Below are 24,941 nucleotides of genomic sequence, written 5' to 3'. Positions count from 1 at the left end.
CAAAAGACACTATGTAACAGATAGGCAGATATACAAGGCACTACATACTACACATAATATGGACGTCTCCACAATGCTACGGTACGGTGCTACAGTATGTAAATAAATAGGTTCTACTTTAGATATAAATTGCATTGAACACAATAAAAAGATAGAACACTGTGGATATCTCTATCCATCTCTGACAGATAGATATCAAAGGCACTATATTAGACAGACTGGCATTTTTTTCTTATTCTAACAGAGCTCATTTGTTTCTATGTATTCTCTCTTCATATAGGCCTTTGGCTATTTCTAAGCCTTTAATAAGATAAATTGGAATTCCAGAATTGTAATTATGTTTGTACATTTTGTTTACCATTCCTTATTTAGGTATTAAATGTACTGAACATTTGACACATACTTTATTTAAGTTTTCCCTTCCCTTTTGGCAAATACACCTCAGCCTGATGCAGACAGTCCACAAGGATTATTTTCATTTCAAGCCTTTAGGCTCAAGTTAATTAAGTCACACTGACACATGTACCAGCCTCAATGTTTTGAGCCCATTGCTACCAGGTTTGTTTCTGGCTGATGCCCAATGCAGATACAACCCACCTATCAGAAAGATGGAAAGAAATTACATCTCTGCGTGAAATGAACTGGCAAAAAAAAAAACCATAAACCCAGTTTGCTGACAGGTAACTAATATAAGAAAGCTCCAATTTATGTGAAAGAAGAGGTGTGTCTCCTCATCAAATTTCTTATTTCAGATTTTAATAAAGAAAATGTGTATGAAAATTCAGGCTTTCCAAAGGCACTACAAAAAATAACAATGACTGGAGAAAACTCTGCACAGTAAGAAAGAAGCAAGGATTTCCAACTTCAAATTTACACAGAAGTCCCCTTGACTATGCAGCATACAGTATGCTGGAAGATGCAATATAAAGCATTGAGTGATCAAGAAATGTGTGGAAATAAGGAGATCTGGCAAGGTCCTCCGTATGCAAATCATTCCCTTGAATGTGACCTTGTACCATACTTAGACACTTTATAAAGTAAAGATAAAATAGTGGTGCATGTCAGCTTGTTTTTACACTCTCTGGCCCCTATAGTAATACCATATAATGTCACTTTGCCTTGCTGCCCAAGATTGTTATTTGTTGCAATTAAGCTTGTACATTTAACTCTTACAGTACAAATATAAAAATAACTTCCTATGTGGAGTCTGCAGTGATGAGTGAGTGAGGATGGCCCTGCCTGGCTTCCCCCTCCCCACGGCCTGCAGTCTCTGTCTCAGATTAGTGTGAATAAATTGCTCTTGCAAGCGAACTATGATACTTAGCCTGATGACAGAAGTTGCAAAATCAACCGGAATGTTCAAGCAAATTATAGAAAAAAACCTGATCTAAATCCGTTAAGTAGTTCTCTCATGAAAAGCAGACAGACATACAGAGAGACTTTGGATTTTATATATAGAGAGATTTATCTCATAGGTCATATTATTGGACATAGGACATGTTATTGGTACAACACAAAAGACAAATCGTTGAAATGCCCCTCAGCTCAACTTGGTGCTGCCTTTAATGTTCCAATTTGCAGCCACCCCAGGAGTTTGTCTCCAGTCACATAATGGTCCACAATCTGCTACTAGCAAACCCCACAGTGGCCTCACCTTGTAGGACTTTTAGATTATTAGGAGAATCCATGAACCCAGAACTGGGGCTCACCTTGAAAGAACTAATGCCATCATGCTGTGCTGCCATTTACTGCCCATTCTGCACTCCTAATCAATGCTCTCTTTAACCCTGAATGTGCTACTTGCTCTTAGACACGTCTTTGACCTCAGTATTCAAACTGATCTTCTCTTAGGGAGCAAGTCACTCAAAACCAAATTACTACAGGGTAAGAATCCAAATCCAAATCAATAAATCCAGGTTGGGGGATTAAGCTGTGATTTTTATTGTATCATGACTTCTGTCTTCAATCCATCAATTACAAATAGCACCTTTTATACAGACCTACATCTTTACAAATCAAAAAGGACAACAAGGTCTTGTAAATATTAAACAAAAAAAGTAGTTGGATGTATGCCCCCGGTGCTATGCCAGATCCAAAGCACAAGCACACACCTTGAACCTTTTTTTTTGATGGTATATTTTGCCATCCTGCCAATGGGAAGAGAAGGGGTTAACCCAGAGAAAAACTGAAGTTGAAAATTCCAGTATTGTCGGTTTATATATTGCTCATTAAATTATTTGTCTCTCAGTGCTTTCTTGTTCCCATAATTGAGCGGGATACGTGGGAATGCTCCAAGGTATGGTGTGGCCTGGCTTGTCAGCAGTTGCCTTGGAGTTCTAGAAGCTGTCATGCAGCAACAAAGCCAACCATTTTAAGCAACTGTCTTACCTGACGTCAAACAAGCACTGGACGTGAAAGGTCAATGACTGAGGCCACTGTACAAGCCCGGGCAAACATGGCACTTCACCTCGGGTGTCTGTGATTATTACTGGAGGGACATTATAGTCAGCTCACTCTGCTTATTTTTCCTTTCATTACGCAATACTGTTTTTGAATTGCTTTAAAGCAATGGGGTTGCAGAATATGAAACAAGGCCTAAGGTTGGCTGTCTCATAAAACAAGGAGCATACAAAGCTCTGAGACATACGAGTCTGACAGCTTTCCGATTCCACATTAAAGTTTACATAAATAAAAACAGGAAAAACAATCCGACACCACCTAAGTAATCCTGAATGAACCAGCCATCACTGGAATGAGTGACAACAGTCCAGCTGTGTTTAGCTTTCTTGGCTTGAATCATTTAACCAGGTTGAGTGGAGGTGTGCACTGATTCAGGACCCACAACAGTGAATTTCCCCCTGGGATTAATAAAGTATCTATCTATCTATCTATCTATCTATCTATCTATCTATCTATCTATCTATCTATCTATCTATCTATCTATCTATCTATCTATCTATCTATCTATCTATCTATCTATCTATCTATCTATCTATCTATCTATCTATCTAAAGCTAAGCTAAATGAGCCACCAGAAACCTGCAAACAGGAAAAAAAAGCACAAGAAGTCCCCTACGACTTGAAAATAAATCACCCAAAAATGTCCAAATATTGTTGTTCTTACAGCTGAAAGTGCATACGGTTTTACTATTATGGTTTAGAAAATAATCTGTAGGAAGAACAAAAATCCAGCTTTCTTTCAAACCGTGCTTTATATAGCATCTTTCATACATTTATCAGTCCATCCATTTTCTAACCCACTTCAGTTCGGGGTCATGTGGCACCTATCAAAGTTGTGGGCACTGGAACCCTGGAAAATCAACCACACATATGTATGTCTTTAGGATGTGGAAGGACAAGAGGTGTACATAGAGGACTGCCCACCTGCTTTCTTTCTTTTGTACAGGGCACAGCTTTAACTTGGTAATATTTTCCACAGCATCTTTCAGCACCTACCTTATTCTCAGACGTATTTAGCTATGAACGAACTGAGACTGAAACTCCATCTATTGTTGTGCATTCATTTTTCTTTCATACAATGCATCATTCTCCTTCATATAGTGCCTTTCAACATACAGTACATTGAGCTTTCCAAAATATTTCCTTGTAAAGAGTAAAATGTGGAAATATTTGGATCTTCCCATATGCCCCTTGAACCCAAATACAACCAGCTTTAAGAATTTTATGTTATACTGTGTTATAATTGCTCTGAGATGTGCCTGTTTCCCAATCTCTTCTATTTAACATTTCAGCAGCATGTTATCCTTTCTGCTTGCAGCAAAAAAGCCATGGATTATTATATAGCATCTTCCACAGCAGTGTAGGTTAACTATGCCATCCTCTGGGGCCTTTCCTTGTGCTTCTATGTGTCATTCTTGAAGTGCAGAGTCAAGTGGGAGCTTGCAGAGTGGAGCTGAAGAGACACAGGACCTTTGTCCTACTTCTGGGATCAGCTGATGAGGTGGGTGGAGCCAGAGATACACCAGCTTGTTTATAAGGAATGTATCGCTCATATGACATTGGCCACTCTCCGGAACATATGACCTCTCAAAGGACAGCGCTAAACAATGCAGAAGTGTATGAACAGGCAGGGGAAAAAGTGTGCAAGCTGCTGATAAATGCTGCCTGCCAAGCCAATACAATCAGGAAATTAACACACAAAATATCAATGTGCCCCTTAGGACTCTTAAACTGTATTAGCTGTGACTATATTTTCATTTAACTTGAGTCTTCCCAAACTTTAAAGGGTACAGGCCTGAGATGCTGATCAGGTGCCCTTGATGATGTTGGCTCCCTTTCATAAATGACGGTCTTGATTTAATGTGCCAGACCCCTACTTGTCATACATTGCCTGCTGTTAATCCGTCTGTGATTATTAGCACCGATCTGCCATGAAAATCGTTGGCATACCGTACATCATATGCCGTCCTTGAATGAACTCTGCTCTCCTCAGTGAGGGGTTTCATTTAATTCATTAGGCAGCAGCTTTCTTGGTTTTCTTCCAAAATGCTGTTCAACCGATTCCTTTCAAACAAAGTAACGACTTCTGATGCTGTGTTGCTGTATGCTCCATCTACAGATTTGTAAAGTGGTGTGTTTAGAAACCCAGACAGACCTATCATTTATGATCAACAGAGAGTGCTACCTATTAGGCTATGCGGGCTGCTGGGTTTGATATGGTAATTCCTATTAATTCATATCAACTTCCCCAAACCCCTCTCTGGTGCCATGATTAATGAGTGTAACTTCCTTACTTGCAACTTCTGTCTGCCTTGTCTGAAAATATTTCTGGGGCCTTTATTAAATGTCTGACCTTCCCCAGGAAGTCCCTATGGTACTACAAATATGTAGGACTTTATCACATCAACCAACCCCAGACGTTATCACGATGGTTTACATGGGGCTGATGCCGAGCTACAGCTTAATAGTCTCTTCTGACCAGTGAACTGTGTCAAGATCCTATCTGGGTATATTCTGATTTAGTCTGCATAATTTTCATTTGCCTAATTACTGTTGTTATTTTGTGATTATTTGACAGAAGCTCATTAAAGAATGTCCTTCTTATTTCTAGTTCAATTTTGGAAGTATTACTGTTATTATTTTTGTGATGTCATCACAGTGCCATTCAGTTTGGGGTCTTCTAAAAAACAGCTGTCAATCTGAGCATTACTTTCATAATGCCTATTTCTACCCATGTTGTAATAATGGCAGTGTCTTTGTGCCACCCTTTAAGATGGCAGTGCACACCAACTCACATCTGAACTTTGGATAACCAAAGAAAACACCTGCAACAGCTTAGTGCTACAGCAACTTTGAAGAAATCAAAGAAATTATACAATACATATCCTTTGGTTATGGCTTTGACTTGACTTCTGCCTAAGAATTGCGTATAATGTTCTGGTTTGTATGAAAGAGTTCTTGATAAATGTGTACCAATCTGGTTTAACAACAATATTTCTAAACATTCCAACAACAATGATGATTTAGGGCGGCACAGTGGCGCAGTGGGTAGCGCTGCTGCCTCGCAGTTGGGAGACCTGGGGACCTGGGTTCGCTTCCCGGGTCCTCCCTGCATGGAGTTTGCATGTTCTCCCCGTGTCTGCGTGGGTTTCCTCCAGGCGCTCCGGTTTCCTCCCACAGTCCAAAGACATGCAGGTTAGTTGGATTGGCGATTCTAAATTGGCCCTAGTGTGTGCTTGGTGTGTAGGTGTGTTTGTGTGTATCCTGCGGTGGGTTGGCACCCTGCCCAGGATTGGTTGCTGCCTTGTGCCCTGTGTTGGCTGGGATTGGCTCCAGCAGACCCCCGTGACCCTGTGTTCGGATTCAGCAGGTTGGAAAATGGATGGATAGATGGATGATGATTTATCACTGATGCTTAAAGTTCATTTCAGATGAATATAATAGAGTGATGAGTGTCACAAGGTAAGCGTTTGGCATAGGTTGAAATGGTGGAAGGAAGGAAGATCAAGGGAGTGGAAGAAGGATTTATAGTTAGTTGTCTTAAAGGAGAAAACAATGTGATGTATCACTTAAGAGTATTTTGGACCAGCACCCCATGTAGGTCGACCCTGTGAGACTTTAGGTCCTTTATTATTAACTTGTTGTGATACTTTTGGTTCTCCCTGTTTAGTCATGTTTCCTTTATAATAAAACTCTACACTTTTGACTTCTCTAGGTCTTCTTTGGGTTTGGGGACAATTCAAGAATTCTGCCAACAGCCCATATAGGAAATTCCTTTAAAAAAAAAAACAAAGATGATTCAAGCCTACTCTGACAGTATTTGAGACAAAGCAGGAATCTACCTTGAACTGGATGCCATCCTATCACAGGGCATACTCGTTCACATGTCCGTAAGGAAACACCAGGCAAAAGTAAATTCTCCAGTTTACCCAGCTTGTACATCTTCAGGATATGGCAGCAAAAAAGGATACCTGGAAAGAAAATAAGAGATGAACTTGTAAAATCCACACAGAAAGTGACCAGACTATGATTTGAACTCATGTGGCATGGTGAGAGAGCAGCACTAAATACTGCATAGCCTAGTTGCTTCACATTTTGCTTAAATTGTTTACAATCTATGTAGGACTGCATCTATTGGCACTCTGATTCAAAGTAATTTCACAAAGCGAGCGTTTATTTTATATAACATTTCCACTTTGGGCGCTATTGCATAACACTTTAAGAGGTCAGTCTACCTTTTATATAGCACGTCTCGTAGCTAGCATTGTCTCAAAGTCAGTACCATTCGCTTTGATCACTATCATATACAGTAGTCCAAATTCTGTTTTAATTTCATACTATACCTCTGATAAATGGCATTAATAAAAATACAGTTTACCAACTTATTTTAATTGTGATTGGCATTAAAAAGCTAATAAAATTAGTCATTCTCTTATGTAGACCCTCATTTCTATGTTATATCATTAGATCGTTATGAGCATTATTAAAAAAAATCTATACAATGTTTATCATAGCTCTATTTTGATATTGGAGAATTATTTAGACTCTTTATATAACTTCTACAGTAAACACTATAATAAAGTGTTTCACTAAGTTACTTTTTCTTCCATGTAGTTTGTGCTGCTATCCTGTATCTGTGTGCTACTTTTAAAGCATATTGTAGCGTGTAGGACTTTGTGTTTGTTAATAGAACATCCCTATACACAGAATTGTATTTTCCAGGATTGGCTCAGGCCCCTCCAATTCTGATATGCATAAAGAATGAATGAATCTTCATACATTGATTGCTTTAATAAAGTCAATTTTTCCTTTATACAGCACCCTTCATTATAATTTCAGAGTTGTTTTTTGAAGCAGTCTCAAAGAAAGTGAAAACTAACAGATTTTTTTTTTCTTTTTCTATTTGGCAATTGACGGGTATACATCACCATTCATATCAAGCGTCTAAAGAATGGCAGCAGAAGTCATGCAACACTTGGCTGCGGCCACCACCATCTACCTTGACCCAGCTATAGGTAGACTGTTGGCTCTTTCAGTTTATACTACTGACCTATTGACTCTACACAACATAAGCGTGGCTTCCTCTCGAGACCTGTTTGTTTAGTTTGTGCTGGTAAGGAAACCTTGAGGCTGGCTGTGCTGACAATGAAGCTGCAGATTGTACCACACAGGTGACATTTTTGTTTATTGTTAAGCACCAAAGTGCCGTGGCGTCAGACCAAACAATCACACCACTTTGTTTTCTTAAAGCAGTGAGAGTATCTAAGCATTAGATGCTCCAGGATGTAAGATGTGCTGAAAACTCAAGCTGAAGGCGAATCTCAAGCCCCCAGGCTTCCAGCTCCTTGCCTCTTGGGACTGTGTACTGAGCACAAATGGCTAATTTTAGTGCTAAAAGACTAAATTTTCCATCTACAATGAAAGAGTGTCTGGTTTGGCTTGTTTTGTCTCTTTTATTTGTGCGTGTGAAAACTCTCTGATGGCGAGACTGGTGTATTCACGCCACGCAGCTGTGCTCCCAAGCGGAACAGGACATCAGCTTCATAGGAGCACCACCATGGCTTATAATATGCATTCCACATGAAGTATGCATAAGTCTGTCCAATGGCTGTGGACTGCAAAACCACATCAAGCACACAGTGACCAAATCAGTGCCTGCGGCCATGCAGATGAGAAGAAGTGAATGGATGAACTATGTGGAGGCCATCTTATGTGCAGTGCTGATTAAGGTTATACAGCAGTCAATTTCTTCATTTTTAAAATCTACTCAACCTCACAATCTTTTTTAACTACACTACAAAGTGTAGGCCTGCTTCTTGAAAATCTTTGCCTGAAAATGCTGCATTAGGGGGAAAAAAACAAAATATTGTGACTTCTGTACCATGATACTAGGTTCTCCTGAATAATCTGAGTAGACACTTCACATGTTGCAAAACACAAGAAACAGTTAACTCACAATTCTATTTTGAAATCACTGTGCTTCTTGGCTCTCTAAAGGAAGGAACAATAAACATTCCACAAAAGAGACACATTTTAGTGTCATTAGTCATGGCTCACAGTTCCAAACATCAAAGCATGTGCTACTTGCTATAACGGTGCAGCTCTCCAAGAGCTATGCTGATTTTTTTAAGTAATTTAATTTCCAGAGTTTAAAAGTAAATGGAATTTGATTGTAAAACTAATACTTGCTCTCCCTTATGCTAAAGACATGCACATTAGGTTAACTAGAGATTCTAAGCTGAACATGTCTGAGTGTGGATATGTGCATTGGAGGGCCATGTGATGGACTGAGGCTCCGCCTAGTACTGGTTCCTTTCTTGCAACCCATGCATAAAGGTTACATTATGTTATCTAATACTTGTAATCATTTTACTGAGATCATCATACCTACTACACTCTTAGGTAGGTCTAGACGTAACCTACCAGTAACCTATGCTCACTTATGGCATGGCGACATAAAATACACCCAATAGTGTGCCAACTTTTTAAGAAATTTTATTGTTTCTGCATGTGCACTGTTTGTGTTATCATTTTGCACACCCATTTGTTAAGTAATAAATAACATGTATTTTTGTGTCCTTGACATTCTCTTTTCCTTTGTAGTGGTACTTGGCCTTACTGGTGTTTTGATCAATGTATCCCTTCTGATCTTGTATTAGGACTAATGACAGACACAGTGTAATTCATTTGATGTTTGTCCAATCCTCAGGACAGTATCTAAAATTCCCAAGTATTTTACTGACACTGTCATTCCTACTACTTGACAGGGAATATGTAGACATAGTTGGATGTAATCACTCTAAATGGATAGCATTGATATGCTGTCTGTTTAAAGGATATTTACTACTTTTGTTTGTGCATTTTATTTTATTAATATTTTACATATCTGTAAGTTTTTCTCAAGATGCTTGTTTCTTTGTACATCCCAAAAACATGTGGTACGTTAACTGGCAACTGTAAGTTGAACACACGTGGGTGTGTGAGAGTGTGCATTTAAATGAACTGGTGCTCCACACAGCTTCAGTTTCTGCCTTGTCTCTGGCATTCCATTATCCTGAATTGGGTAGTAGGCATCTGAACCAGCATATAATCCAGTGGATTTATTCATAGTGCTTTGTTTTATAAGAATTACATAAATTAATTTTAAATGCTGTAGGCAAAATTATGAGGCAGTAATTTGTGGGGATGCCTCATGGATCCAGCATCTTGGGTTTGAATCTTATGTCTGGTTGTTGTCTAAGTGTGGTTTGGGTGCTCTCACTGTGTCTGTAACCTGGGTACACTTGTTCTCATTGCACCTCAAAAAGATTAATCTCAAATCTTAAATGGCACTGCCATGTCAGTGGGCACTGTGATGGGTTGGTATCCCATTCAGGTCTGGCTCCTGCCTTACTTCCAATGCATTCTTTGACCATTAATTTGATAAAGCTGGTTTGAGAATTTTGTTCTTGAATATGGTATTTGTATACTGATAAAGATTTATCGTAGATCACAGTACACATGCACAACAATAAAACATATCATTCAAGCAAAACACCAGCCCACAATAAGCATATAACTAAGACACTTATACTGACAGGGCAGTAAGTTGAATACCTACACAATATCACACACTTAGAGGCACCACACATTCCACTATACTATACTATACTATAAGCTATACACCTGGGATGCAGGAATGAAGCATTGTGAACACTACACAAACCCACCCAAAACCATCTAAATTTTCTTAAATATGTGTGGAGAAAAATATCCCAAAACATAATTAGTTATGAGCAACATTTTTATGAAATAATGCTCTAGAATTATATTAGGACGGAGTGGTGGCTCTGAGGCTAGGGATATGCCCTGGCAATCGGAAGGTTGCCGGTTCGAATGCCAAAAGGGACTCTGCTCTGTTGGGCCCTTAACCTGCAATTGCTGAGCGCTTTGAGTAGTGAGAAAAGCGCTATATAAATGCAAAGAATTATTATTATTATTAGTCTAGTACTGTTGGCCTATTAAGCAGGCTGAATCAGCTGGTAATTTCTATTGATTTTGACTTCTGTTGTTTAATGCCATGTGTGATGGTTGCCATAGCCTGTCTTGTTATGGGTGTGTGTCATAGCATTTCTTGCTTTTGTACTAAAGCCGTTCAGCATGCATGCACCAGCCCTGAATAAGCCAGCACACCCAAATAATAACCGCACACATGAACACACAACTAATTGCATTTCAAACTTGAAAAACAGCAATTTGAAGCTAATTAGCATGGCAAACATCCTTCATCATATGCAGCACACAAAGTAACTGGCCAGGATTTCAATGCTTCAGGCATATTGTCTTTTATTGAAAACATGGCTTACAATCTACAATGCACTGCGATATTTTCAAAAACTGAAAGCCATCCAGATGAAATGACACTCACCCTTCAGAAAATGGAATCATTCATTTAAAAAGGATACAATGCAACCAACTATGTTCTTTGGAATAGAAAAATATAATACTGTGCCACAGTCTCCATGAAGCTGAAAGGTGCTAAGAACATTAAAAAAGTAACACCAATTGTAAATCATCATTCACCTGTCATGCAAAAATATGTGACAGATCCTTTAAACCAGGGATTTAAGATCTATCCAGAAGAAGCCAGAACTACCATGATTGTTCTTGGACAAGGTCAAACCAAAAGTTCTTGAAGGGTCCTTTTACCACAGAACTTAAAAATTAATGATATCAGTTATGTCAGTTTAATAAACTAAATGATCAATATACATTCTATTATGATTAAATAGATTTCATTTCATTCTTTTTAATTTTTTCACTGAAGGCATAAAAAGCTTTCTTGGTTTAAACTGATCAATATAAATGACAAGATAAAAGACAAGGGGTAAGCAACATAAAAGGACAAAGTGTATGCAAGTCAAATCAAGTTTCTCTTTCTAGCGTGAACCATCCTTGTTATTAATCTATTCTAAGAATCAACATCAATATGACACTTTCATTATGTCTTACAATTTTCTTAGCTTGCAGCAAGAGGTCTTATTTAGTTGAAAAGGTTGACACAAAACACATCTTTGCTGTAAAAAGGAATATGTGTCTATTTTTGTCCAAGTCTTTCTTATTCATACATTGATTTTTTTCATATCATTTTAATCAAATCTATGGTTGCTGGCAAACTACACCTACCCCAGGAACTCAAGGAAGGAAACAATCCTGGACAAGACATCAGGTCATCATGCGGCACACTCATTCTGACAAGTTCAGGTTGGAGTCACCACTCAACCTAACATTCAGCTCTTTCAGCTATCGGAGGAAACAGTAGTACTTAGAGAAATCTCACATGGACACAAGGGGAATCAAAGCTTTGCTGGTACAAAATTTAAACAGGTAAAAATCTAGTTGTCACTAAATAATGTGTAGATAGCATGAAAGACATGCTGAAATAGAAAAGGGCATGTAGTGCTAAGAGCTCTTACAATCACTATAACCAGACTGAAAAAATCTATTTAAAAAGGCCTTATACAAGTAGTCAGGCCAACAAGCTCTTACTTTACTCGCCTGACCATGTGATATTCTTGCCTAAAGTAGTGTAGCTCCTTAAGTGCACAACAAATAACACCATAATACTATTTCAAGTAAACAATAACAACAGATACAAAACGAATTAGCCTAAAAAAGATGCAAGGCAAAAAAAGGCAGAGGTAAAAATGACAAGGAGAAAAAGGGCAAAATTACAAAACAGAGTGAAGGAATTCTGCTTTCTAATAAAGTCAGATGTCCTTTCCATGCCTAAAGGCTTTATTCTGTTAAGAAAATGGACACCATGACCGTCACACTCTGTCTCACCCGGCTATGCCCGTTACATCCTAAACTCCATGCTCATCTTAAACCCTCCGCTGCCAAGGGATGCTGGCTCGTGTCAGTTCCAGTACGTTCCAGAGATTTTATAAATTAGAGGGTGGTGAATCATTTCTCCAAGCAGCTCACTCCATCTCATCCTACAGATGCCTTACTGTTTTAACAACTAGTTGATGGCTGCCTGGTACGTTAACATCAAGTTATTGTCATGTTCATGAACCATTCCGGTCTTTTCTAATCTTTTGGTTTGAAGTATTCTCTAGCTGAGAAAGCCTACTAACAAATGTTAACACTACAACCATGATGGGGTGCTTCCGATATGCAGCAAAATTCAGACATCTGGTGGCACTCAAATGCTAGTTTATTTATATCAAAGGAATCAATGTGCCAAGAGAACAAACTTTCCTTATCTCACTGACTGCACTGCTAACACATGGCAGAGTGGACAGATGAACCCAATGGGTTTTCTTCATATTTCCTACTATTGAGACTTAGCAGGTGATGCCAGTCATATCCTTCATTGTTTAATTTTTTTTGTTTTGTTGTGCAACATAAACATAATGGCTTATTTTTTGCTGAATGAGGCGACATTCAGTTAGGTGATCAGTTGTTGCATTCCCTTTATGACTTTTGCATTGTTGTGCTCAGCTGTCAGCTAACTGACAATGGTCCTACATAAGTTGAGCCAGCCTCCATAGACACCTTCCATCAAGTGTTTTTAACCATAGGACCGCTGTTAGCTGGATGTTTTTTTGTGTATCGACCAATTTAGAAAGCCCTTGCAACATGGTCAAATCTGAAAACACCCAGGTGCGCTGGTACACTCATACTAGTAAATGTAGTGGCCACTGCCAAGTCGCATACAAAGACACTCAGATTTTTAGTCTTGCCCAACTGCTGTCTGAGTTACACACATGTACACAGGATTCCATCATATTGACCTATCTCTCTGCTTGTGCAGGTGTTCATGGCCCTGATTAAGCAGCCAATTACATGCAAGTTTTAATCTGATACTTCGATCCAGCACATCTCCTGTTCCTCGTGTGGGTGGAAAATACCGTAAGTGATATATCCAACTAAGCCAAAGGAAAAAAAGCTCTAATGTATAATGCGTATCTTGGAATGGTGAGAGTGTGGTAGCACACAAAATCTTCCAATACAAACGCCATTTTGACAGACTCAGATGTGGAAGATGTTTCTAGAATGCCAACTGTTACTGCTAACACCATCAGTAAGCAGCATGACATAAACATAAAAGGGGGTAATAAAGTCATGAGAGCTTGATAGGGAGGTAAAATGGACATAGAAACATCAAAGTAGACAAAGTGAGCATCTTACAGGAAGAATAGTTCAGTTATTTAAAGCCACAGACAATCAAAGACCTATAAACAAGGTTAAGTCCAGGATTCATTTGACAAGAGAAGAAAGCTGTTACCTAGATCTCTGAAGAAATCCAGCATCCATAACACAAAACTTGAACAGTATTTTCTTACCTAGAATGTGAAACTTAATATTTTCTACCCAGCAATACTTAAGCAGCCCCTGTTGTGTATGTATAACCTTCATGGAAGAATGTGCACCATTCTATATATTCAATCTCCACACTTTTCAAATTAAACAAATATCAAATGTTTGATGCACTCTGTTTTCCAAGTAATCCAGTTTTATTCCACTCATAATATAAGGTATTATGCTTAAGGCTATCAGATTTGTACTTAAAAATAACTCTTCCCAGAGATGTCAGGTTGTAACAGTATCATTTGTCTTTCTCTTTACTTGCTCAAAAAGGTTAGACATGAAAAGCTTCGTCCAAACAGGCATGGTGTTATGTTAATTCACTCTATGCTTTCAAAGGTAAAGTCTGAAGATTAAATAATATTGAAAGCATTTGTTATGCTAATTTTCATTGTGAAAAATACCCCATTTTAAAGTAAGCAGTCAAAAACAAGGCTTCCCCACCAAAAAAAAACCTCCTTAAACAACAGTGAAACTGTATATGAAACAGTCCAGGTTGGAAACTATTGAGTGTTCGGAATTCTGGGGAAATAAAAACATGCCCTTCAAATCCACACCCACTTTCATGCTAGCATGCTGAAGAGGGAGGGCCTTCCTCTCACCCAATAAGCAGCTGCAAAGAATGCTAAGAAAAAAAGTCACATGCACCCATAAATCTGAAGCTACACCAGTGTCTGACAAGAGTTTAGATTTTATTCTGAGAGGGAAGAGTTGTGTGAAATGACTCATTATGTAATCTTGAATCAAGTTTTCCCAATCTTGTCATAGCAATAATAGCTATAGTTTGTCTCAGTTTCTTTTTTTTTTTAAAAATACACAGTGCTTCAAACAGCCACATATGTTGAAAGCAACACCATTTTTTAGTCATTTTTCTTGAAGTGCTCATATTGTGAGTTATTGCAGGGCTGAATGCTACTGCCTCACAGATTTAATGTCTTGGGTTCAAGTTCTAGCCTGGGCATTGCCCATGTAAGTTTACACAGTTTATTCATGTTTGCATGTTTTTTCACTTTCTGCCCACATCCTAAAGATGATCTTAAACTGCTCCATGAGGAATGAGAATAAGCAGGATCTTGAATGTAATAGCACCCTGTTCAAGGTTGTTTCCTGCTTTGTGCCTAGTGCCACTAGGATTGGAATGATTTTATGTATACATTTTCTGGCAAAATTTTAGTTTAGATATTGCAAAAATACATCTATTACTCCTTTACTCCTAATCCACACAAGATTAACAAAGTGTTCTTTTGCTATTTAATTATGATTATAAAGTAAAATGGTTATTCAACTCTGTCCCGTGTGATATTTGATATTCTGGTAAAATGACTTATGAATATTAAGGATTCACAGGTTATACAATGAAGTATGCAATATCAAGAAACATATGTCTCACTTAAGCCACTTCCAACCATTCCAAAGAGAAGCTATTTCTCTGGGCCATATTGCACAGATGAATAGCCACTTTACTGATGCAAACGTGTAATAAATGCATTTTTGCAGTGCCTAAAGTGTTCCCATTTTTCCTTTATTACTTTCTCTCCCTGTAATTGTTTTGCATATCCCGTTTAAGTAAACCCATACAGTTTTATACCTTCTCAGGAAGCTCATCAATCCTATTTAATTTCTCCAAATTAACAGCTTTGAAGATTCCAAAAGTCGTGCTCTCAACCACACTACTTGGTAACTGAACATTCAAGCATTTATGTGAAATCTACCTCTAACAAGTTTCCATATAGGTCAGGTGTTGTTGCTGAAAAACACATTTTAAAGTAACAGCTGGCATCCACCGTTCCCTTAATAATTTAGAACACCTCAGTCTCCTCGCCTCTATTTGCTTTAACTGAAAATGTTCAACTCTTTCAATCCTTTCTCACTGCTTAAACTTCACAGTCCTGATATCAGTCTAGTCACTTTTTTCTGGACTTTCTCTAGTGCTATGTCTTTTCTTGTAATAAAACAAACCTTTTTTAACCTCTAGTGATTTTCACTAATTACTTGTCATGGTTAAAAATTTTAATTCTGCCAATTTTTACATACTGTAATCTACACAAGGGGTCCTCTGCTGGTTTACACTAATTATCAGATAAAATACACACCCATATCATGTTTTATTCCCAGTATGTCATGCAATGATTTGTAATCCTCCACTGTTGAAATTCTGTAACCTTTGGGATAATTATGAAAACAGTTATGGTTTTGAAAACTTTTTTTATTGGTAACAGCTTGAAAAACCTTTGCCAGGATACTATGTACAGTTTTTCTGATGTGAAATATTCAAACTAATCAGGATTTGGAGGGAAGGAAAGGTCAACATGGATGAGGATATAGAGGTCAACGCTGCTGATTCATTTAGGATAAAACAAAAAAGAGAGTCATATGTACTCTGCAGGGTCAGCAGGGTTCAACTGGTGGAGGTGGAACTGCCACACAATTCACTACCAGGCCCATTAGGAAGATCCAGAAAAGGCGTGAGCTCAATGCACAAAAGATGAACTCCCAGCCTGCCACTGACACAGCAAAGAGAGGCATCTGGCAGATAGACAGGCAAGCATCTGGGGGGCTGGGCTTCAGCCAAGGTTAGAGGAGCGTGACCTTGACTTAGTGGGAAAAAGCAAAGGAAAGAAAGTGTCTGTTAGACACAATAAGCAAAACTAAAGAAAATGTAGGTTAGAGTGGAATTAAGACAGTCTCTTCAATATAGAGTTAACTCTGTCATTCAAGACTTGTCTTGTAAAATAAAGAATTTAACACCCAGGTTATGTAGACATTCAGTACATTTATTCTGCAATTATTTTCTCAACCAATTTCCATATGTATGAAAGGAGCAATAATTTTTCAATAATAATGTTTAAAAAAATGCTTAGTTTTCATGAAGGCATGTTTGAATACTGGATGAGTATCTATTTACTTATATATCTATCTATCTGCACAATTGTTACAGACTACTGTAGCAATGTATTTAACACAGTGCACTTCTAAGATATTTGAATACTCTACAGAGTGCTCTTCATGTCTGTCTGTATGTCTGTCTACCTAATCTATCAGCATAGCAACTTTCCTAACTATCTAATACTACACATTTACTACTACCTATTTATAAAGTGCCTTGAATATCTACCTGTCTAGAATACATTTTTCCATTCACATCTGTCTGTCTGCCTAGCTATTTAAGACACCAGCTTATCTAATAGAATCAATTAACTATTACATGTTTATTGGTAAATCCCTGTGGTTGTCTATATCTATACATTATATAGTGCTCATTATATCTATCTAGCTATTGATGTATCTATCTGTTTCATTCAATCCCACTGATTTGTGCCAATTCTTCTATACAATACACAATACATTTTTTTTATCTGTGAACAATTCTCATTTAAAGTACAAGTACATATTATACTAATTACTAAATACAGAACTGGTACACATATAAATGCAGATGTGTTAAAACAGATAAAGAACAAGGTAGAAACATATTAAACATAAATGGAAACCTACAATATCTGTCCATTAATTAATTGATAAATTATGGCCAGTTGCCAATGGAGTAGATTAAAATTATAAAGTCAAAAATAATGTCACTGTTCTGGATAACTTTAGCCAACTAGCCACCTACATGCTCCTGGGTTTTCTATATTGGAATCTGCGTTAAACCATCCAGTTCTTGTCAACTTCTAGCATTGGATTTTCTATCATTCTAATAGACAAGGGTCCTCAGGTTTCAAAGTATGGTCTACGATTTATTATTAATATTTGCTCATCATAGCACATGTGAATGGCATGTACAAATTTCACTGTACTCTGTACACATGACAGTAAACTTGAATACATCTACTATCCATCCATCTTCCAATCCTAACTACAGGGTCACGGGGGTCTATTGGAGCCAATCCCAGCCAACACAGGGCGTAAGGCAGAAAACAAATCCCGGGTAGGGCGCCTGCCCACCGCAGGGCACACACACACACCAAGCACACACTAGGGACAATTTAGGATCGCCAATGCACCTAACCATGTCTTTGGACTGTGGGAGGAAACCAGAGTACCCAGAGGAAACCCATGCAGACACGGGGAGAACATGCAAACTCCACACAGGGAGGACCTGGGAAGCGAACCCAGGTCTCCTCTAACTGTGAGGCAGCAGTGCTACCCACTGCGCCACCGTGCCACCCACATCTACTATTATCCATCCATCCATTTTCCAACCCGCTGAATCCGAACACAGGGTCCGCACTTAATCAGTATATGCCACAAATAGAAAATGTAGTGTCTGACTAAATTTGAAGTTACAAGTTTGCATTTCCCATGGAAGTTGAGAAGTGTGTGAGTGTGCACTTATTTAGTAAAAGTGTATATAATCTATTTTTTAAATGTGTTCCTCTGTAAAAAAAACATTTCAATTATTTCATCTTTATTCAGAGAAAGTATTTTTAATTGAAAATTCCTTTTTGTGTTTATGTATTGCTATTTATTATGTGTTAAGATATATATTAATGTAATTGTTGTTTGTAGTCACTTTAAAATTTCCCTTTTAGAGCCCCACACAGAACTGTCACAAGTAAAAGGGCTCCACCTGGTTCTCAGAGTGAGAGGTTCAATTCTAAAAGCAATAGGTCAGAAAGTGGGAGGGAACCTTGGAATCCCTTGGATACCCAACCTCAGCTGCACTTCATGTTATCTTTGCACTTTCAAAAACACTTGGCAACTTTGCCAGAAAAAACATTTTTGAAGAGATCAGAAGCAATAAAAAGAGGATGAAGTACAATGAGCATCCTAACATACTACAAAAGTGGAAAAGAAGCACTTCCATAGCAGCTGGATCAACTGGCCGTCAAGATCAAAACTAAAACATTGATTGTAAGTGGCAGGCAGTTTTGCGGCTTAGGGATTTGAAAGTAACATAAACATGACGGCCAATGGAGACAACACTCTGGCCAATAAGATTCTCATACAGAACAAAAAAATAAATCCTGAGGGCAGCCAAAACATGAAATCACAGCTATGGTCAGCTCACCCTCTAAACTCCACAAAGGCTCCTTTTCTTGATAATTTTTCAAGTCTCTACAGATGAGCATGGCACATTCCAAATATTTTCCATCTGTGTCACTTTCGTAATTAAAAAATTCGTAATTACAAAAATGTTAATTTATTCATTTTCTTAACTCGATTTTTCTGCTTCAAAAAAAAAAAACGCTGCTGGGCTGGAAGCTAACCACAAGCCCAGTTACTTACTGTACACAAGGATAAAAAAGCAGTTATCCTGTCTAGGTTAGAGCTGGTGTTACCAGGATAGGTTTTGTCCCTCTGATCCTGAATTGGATTAGGTAGGTTTAATAAAAGATAGATGGATAAATACATTTTTACTAAAAATTAGACTTTTTTTACTTTTAATAAAAAATTAAGACTACCTAGTGCTGAAAGAGTTGAAAGTTTGTTCAAGAATCTGAAGCATCTGAATTCATCAGTCATGACTAGGATTCTTGTTTTGCCTAGAATACTTTAATAATAGAAATTTGCCAGGCTAGTAGTGTGGATCATTTTTACAAACCTACTAATAACCAATTATTTTGATATGGCTTTTTCGTAGCTACATGTCAGTTGTATTCCTAATAGACTATATGGGTACTGAATTATCAGATTCTTCAGGGATCCGCTATCTGTACTAATCTCTGCTGTATTTTCTGGTTCTTCTATGATGGGTATCTGCGCCACCTGATCAAGGCACCATGCAGCCCCCTGAGATGATGGAGTGAAGGCAGGTGAATTTTCAGCACTCATTCAGCTAGACATTGCTGCAGGACAAGCTACAGTGAAGAGTACCTCCGAATGTATGCGTTGTCCATGTCTGCATCCACATCTACAAAATTCCAAGGCGTAAACGTGTCAAGAAAATTACAAATGGCGACTTTTAAAAGTAAATGAATTCAGTAGTATTGCTCATCCCCGCCACTCAAAACTCTCGACGATTTTTGTGCCGCCCTCCGCATCTTGTAACAAACCCATCAAAACAGCGTATTCTAAGGCCACCCTCGATTTTTCAACAGCACAACCTCACTAACTCAACAATACTAAAAAAACAAATAATAAATAAACAACTTATTCATTAACGTTATTGTAAGTAAATGAGCCGCAAACATCTATCCATCGATAACATGAAACAACCTAATGCGTATCAAACAATCAAACTGACAACACTCTGCTATAATTAAAAGAAAAAGTAGAATTTCAAAATGCTCTTTCTTAACTGGAGATGCTGGGTTGTCTTTAGGACTGACTGACGTATTTTACAGTTAAAGCTTGGTCAGTCATTCTGTATGTAATTTATATTTTCGTATTTATCGTAACGCGCGTTAACACATACAGGCGGGATCGTTGCAGTCCCAGGTCCCTCAAAACGTAAGAGTATAGTACATTGCATTCTGGGTCTAACTGCTTCCGAATATTTGATTGGTCAGGTTTTGCACTCGTTCGAAGACTGATCTGATTGGCGGTTTAAATCAGCGTCCAGATGTGTGAAGCATGAAGCTGAATTCAAGGACACGAACAGTGCAAAGTCTTCTCATTTTACCTGCTATAAGAAATTAATGATGCTGAGAAAACAGCACAAAATAAGGATTTCTTAAGACTAAGTAGGAACACTTAAATTGGCAAAACACTGGACGTTTGGCACCCTAAATTACATGGCATTCCTCGAGGTGGTCTAGCAAAGGATGTATTACTTGGAATCGCTGCTTGCAGGATACAAAAATTACATTTCATCATTCATAAATCTTACGTATTTAAAATTTACGAAAAATTAAAAAGATAAAGTTCATGCAGTTATTTACTGTCGTCAGTATGAGTTGTGTATATAAAATTCTGATCAAAGTCCTTTTTTTCGTCAGAAATTGCTGTGTTGGCGTTTCAAATCCCTGGTTGTTGAAATCGACCGAAAAATGTTTGAAATTGTACAATACGTAGTTTCTTTTCACGCAAGGAACGCACCCCTTCGCTAAAGTCTACACCTACATTTATTTTCAGGACTGAGAAATCTAATCTAGAATGACGGCAGTTACTAAATACAACTTTGAGTAATTTGAAGTGCCCAGTCTGGCAGCTTTGATGCCCTCCATATCTGCAAAACCCAGCCTTGATCACACCTCGATTCCGCTAACATTCGGTGGTCCTCACAATGCCACATCTACACGATATGCACATACCAGCAGCGATTTAGCTCCATTTCTCTTTACGTTTAAGAATGTAAATCAAATTTTGATCAGTAGACAACTTGCCTTGTTTTTTTCTTACTTTACTTTTTTTTTTTTGGTGTGCAATAATGTTACATAAACAGTGTCCTGCTACGAATTCTGTCCCAATCATTTGCTCTGGGAGTGCGTGATGCTTTCTTCAGCTTCTTCGCGTTTTAAATTGATCGGCGACTTTTAATATATTGCTCTATAACTTCTTTTAAAACGTACACATTTTATTTTATATGACTTGTCTATTTTTAACTTGTAATCTTTTTTTAAGCTTTATTGGATCTAGGCTGAGTGACTTGTTTTTTTCTCGTCATACACATTTCATTGTATGTTGACCCTGTGTTAACCTATATATGACAAATAAACCTAAACCTAACCTAAACCTAATTGACCTGGTGTGATGAAGTGTGTGTGTGGCCCCTGTTCCTCCACCTTAGGAGTCATCCAGGGACGGTCTCCTGCATTTCCTTACGCTGCTCAAGTAGACACACAGCCGTCCCGCAATTCTGTGTAATAAACGGGTGGGGAAAATGGAAGGGCGGATTACGTTGCATACGTAAATAAAGTGTACACTCATATCTACGCATGGAACACGTTTGCACTGGTTAATAATGTGTACCTTTGTAAACCGACAAGAAACACAGAACGGCCCAAAGCACTATCATTTAAAGCCTTGTGCATATCTATTTGCTTTCCAAATATCCCGCGGCAGTCTCGGTTTACACTTACGTGTCGCTGTGTGCTACATTTATTTGCAGCTGCAGAAATTAGAACATTTTAACCCTTACTGGACTTAAAGAGTGCTTCAACCAACGGTTCGCGATCATGTTCTTCTCTAAATGTTGGTTTTTACTCCTGCTGATGGACTTATTTTATGGCGGTCCCAGTTTCTTTCTGCCTGTAATTATTTTACTGCCTCAGTAATAACCTGGTTATGTCAGATTCTGGAAGTACCTATCTTTGTTTCAAAGCCCATCCACAATGGTTTTAAAAATGACAATAGTTTGAATGTTTAAATCATCTTTTGCCTTCTTGCAATTACTTTATTTTATTTTGATGTCCATTCTGCACATTTTCTGATGTTCTTTAAAGAAAAGGCTGAGCGGAAGGAAATGCAAACTGCTACCAGACATTCGAGTCACATCCATTTCGTCCGGTTATGCATCTACTCATGAGGTATTGCCCCAAAACACAGCAGGGCGACTAGCAAAAAATAAGGGCTCTTCAGTGAAGCGCTACGGCGCAGCACATGCACACTAAAATTCTTACATTAGTCACACGTTGCTGCTTACTGCTAGGTTGGTTAGGAGCATGCGCTGTTAGCACTACCAAAAAAGGCAGACGAGACTAATTTGAAGACTGTAGGAAGAAAAAAAGAGAATCCCCCTTGCCCTGATTGCGTTCGCGTTGGGCTCATTAGCGCTATAAACACACCAGGCTTAAATCAGGGATCCTTTTAAAGAGAAGGCAGAGGAGACTTGGACCCATTTGCAAATTTTGCTTAATAATATTGCTTTGTGTTTTCCTGCTTTCTTTATTTTATTTATCAGTTTCTTCTTTAAAAGGCTATAGCAGATTTTTTCTTTTCTTTACGTGTAAGCGATTTTTTTTTTTTGTTCTATCATCTTGGATGTTTTAAGTGATGGGTAATTCAATATATAGCATAGTGGTATTTATCATGGAAATATATATTCTAAAAATGTATAAAGCATTTTAAAAATAAGCTTAATGAAAATGCTGATCAGCAACTGTAGCAGATTTTTAGGAAACCTTTTCTCCTTCCACTTTGAAACCAACGATTCTGATGAGGGGGCTGAGATGGTGCTGGGGCCTGTTCAGCTGCATGTGAAGGCTGATTGGGGTGGGGGGACAACCTTAATTCTTTGCAGGCTTAAAATATTTTTGAGTAGTGCTAGTCTTGTGTGTGCATATATATGTGTGTTAGTGTATAGGGCTGTGTTAGTGTGCATCTGCAAAAGAAAAAGGTTAAAGTGTTTTGTTGTTGGTTTTTTTTTTTCATGGTGAAAAGGAATGCAAGATTAAAAACATTTAACCTTTATTAGGTGTGCAACTAAAAAGAGAAGAAAACCTATATAGGAGAAATGTAGGGGGAAAAGTCAGGGCGGATGACCGGAGTAAAGGTGAGAGTAGGTGAGAAAATGGAAACAGATTTAAAAATTATGTGGTCATTAAGACCTGGAGAATGATGTGACCCCAAGGCAAAAAGGAGCTTAGCTTCTTTTGTGTTTCTTTGACACAAAGAGAAATTAGCATGGCTGTGATTGAGGTATGTGAAGTGTTCTTGGCTTGGTGAGGTCTTTGATCTTAACATCTTGAATGTGCTTCCTTAAACGAAACTGCTAGCCATCTCCTTGTGCCCCCTATGTAGATGGCTGGATGCTACCAGCAAGAAATGTAGTAAATAAGATTTTAGACTGGCAAGAGGCTGATGTTTAATGTTGAATTTACAAGTGGAATTGGATACAAGGGAATTGTTGGTGACATATTTGTTGTGCCTATTACACCTCAAAGTGCCTAGTGAGGAATGTGCCTCTCCTTTGTGAAGTGAGCTGGTCTGCATTGGTTAGATGGTCAATGGAAGGAGATCAAGGTAGACAGATTCTTCCATACGAGTCTGTCTGTAAAATGTGGAAAATTCTGTTTGATGACCTGGGGAGAGGGTGGAATGGGAGGACCAGTGAGATGTGGGTTTCATTGTTGGGGGGGCCTTCCTGAGGTCGTCTACTGGCTTTGAGAGCCCTTTGTACAACATAAGATGGGTATCCTCTATCAATGAAGGAACCTCTGATTTTTGAGCTTAATTACATAAGTCAACTTCATCGCTGAAGATGTGACCGAGTCTAAGGAACTGTGGAAGAGCTCCAGGGTTTTTAGTGTGCCAGGGATGGAAGGATTTGTAGAAAAGGTAACTGCAAGTCAGTTGGATTGTAACAGAGAAATCTTGACATGGCAACCAAGGTTGTGGAATGTCGCACGGTGTGTATATCAACACACTGGATATAAGTCCTGACCTCCTACTGCAAGCAAATCTGCACATTAGAAGTGTTCCACATCCACTGCACCAAGAAGATCCTGGGCATCACTTAGGAAGACAGGGTTCCACACACACATTCTGGAATGCTGCTCATCAACCAGCACTGAGACCATGCTGCTCAGCCGTGTCTTCCGCATGGATGAGTCTCAGCTTTCAGATGGTCCTATATGGTGAACTCCCTGAAGGATCCTGACCTCAAGGTGGACCAAAGAATTGCTGGAAGGACTACTTGAAGCATTCTCTCAAGGCCTGCTCCATTTCACAAAACCTGCTTGAGATACTGGCTGGGGACCATGTGCTTTGGAGATGGACAATACTGTAATTGAAGGAGTCCATCACTATGAACAACAGACCCTTCAAAAAGAAAAGAATGGCAATACATCCCCATTGAAACCAACCCACTGCACCTGGGGGACAATTCCCTTGCCAATCATGCCCCAGGGTCTGCCTTTCCTGAATTGGCCTGCTTTCTTTCCAGCATATACATAAGAGGGGGAGTAATGGAGATGGACAAATGGATGGACGGTGTCATTGTCAGGTCAGATTGATGGACAGCTATTAAAATAGACAGAAGTTTTAAGTCCTAGAAGGCTGATCTACCATTTGTAAATAACAGTTGAATTGTGGTAGTAGTATTGACTGTAAACCTGAGAGATGAATGGAAAGTAATAAAATCATTAATGAAATCCTTTAGTGGGCTTCTGGAGCAAGAGGCAGCACAAACACAATCATTTATCTTTTGCACAGGTCTGGTACAAAGCCTACGTATGAAGAAAAGTGCTCTTCCACCCAGCTAATGTTGGTGTAGCTAGGTCATATATACTGTGTATGTGTGTGGG

General features: G+C 38.5%; 1 long non-coding RNA gene across 2 annotated transcripts; it reads right to left on the bottom strand.

The window, feature by feature from the left end:
- Window positions 1-3,014: 3,014 nt before the first annotated feature.
- Window positions 3,015-20,179, bottom strand: LOC127525882 (uncharacterized). Of its 2 annotated transcripts, none has more exons than XR_007933470.1 (3): window positions 20,055-20,179; window positions 6,303-6,431; window positions 3,015-3,310 (listed from the first exon to the last, which is right to left on the bottom strand). It is a non-coding gene; the product is annotated as an uncharacterized LOC127525882 (long non-coding RNA). The 2 variants fall into 2 exon arrangements; XR_007933471.1 differs by lacking the exon at window positions 20,055-20,179 and adding an exon at window positions 8,417-8,476.
- Between the last annotated feature and the right edge of the window lie 4,762 nt (window positions 20,180-24,941).

Source organism: Erpetoichthys calabaricus, chromosome 14 (assembly GCF_900747795.2).
Source record: "Erpetoichthys calabaricus chromosome 14, fErpCal1.3, whole genome shotgun sequence".
In the NCBI taxonomy this organism is placed as follows: domain Eukaryota; kingdom Metazoa; phylum Chordata; class Cladistia; order Polypteriformes; family Polypteridae; genus Erpetoichthys; species Erpetoichthys calabaricus.
The sequence above is the reverse complement of the archived record's forward strand: the minus strand, read 5'-3'. Positions and strand labels throughout refer to the sequence as shown.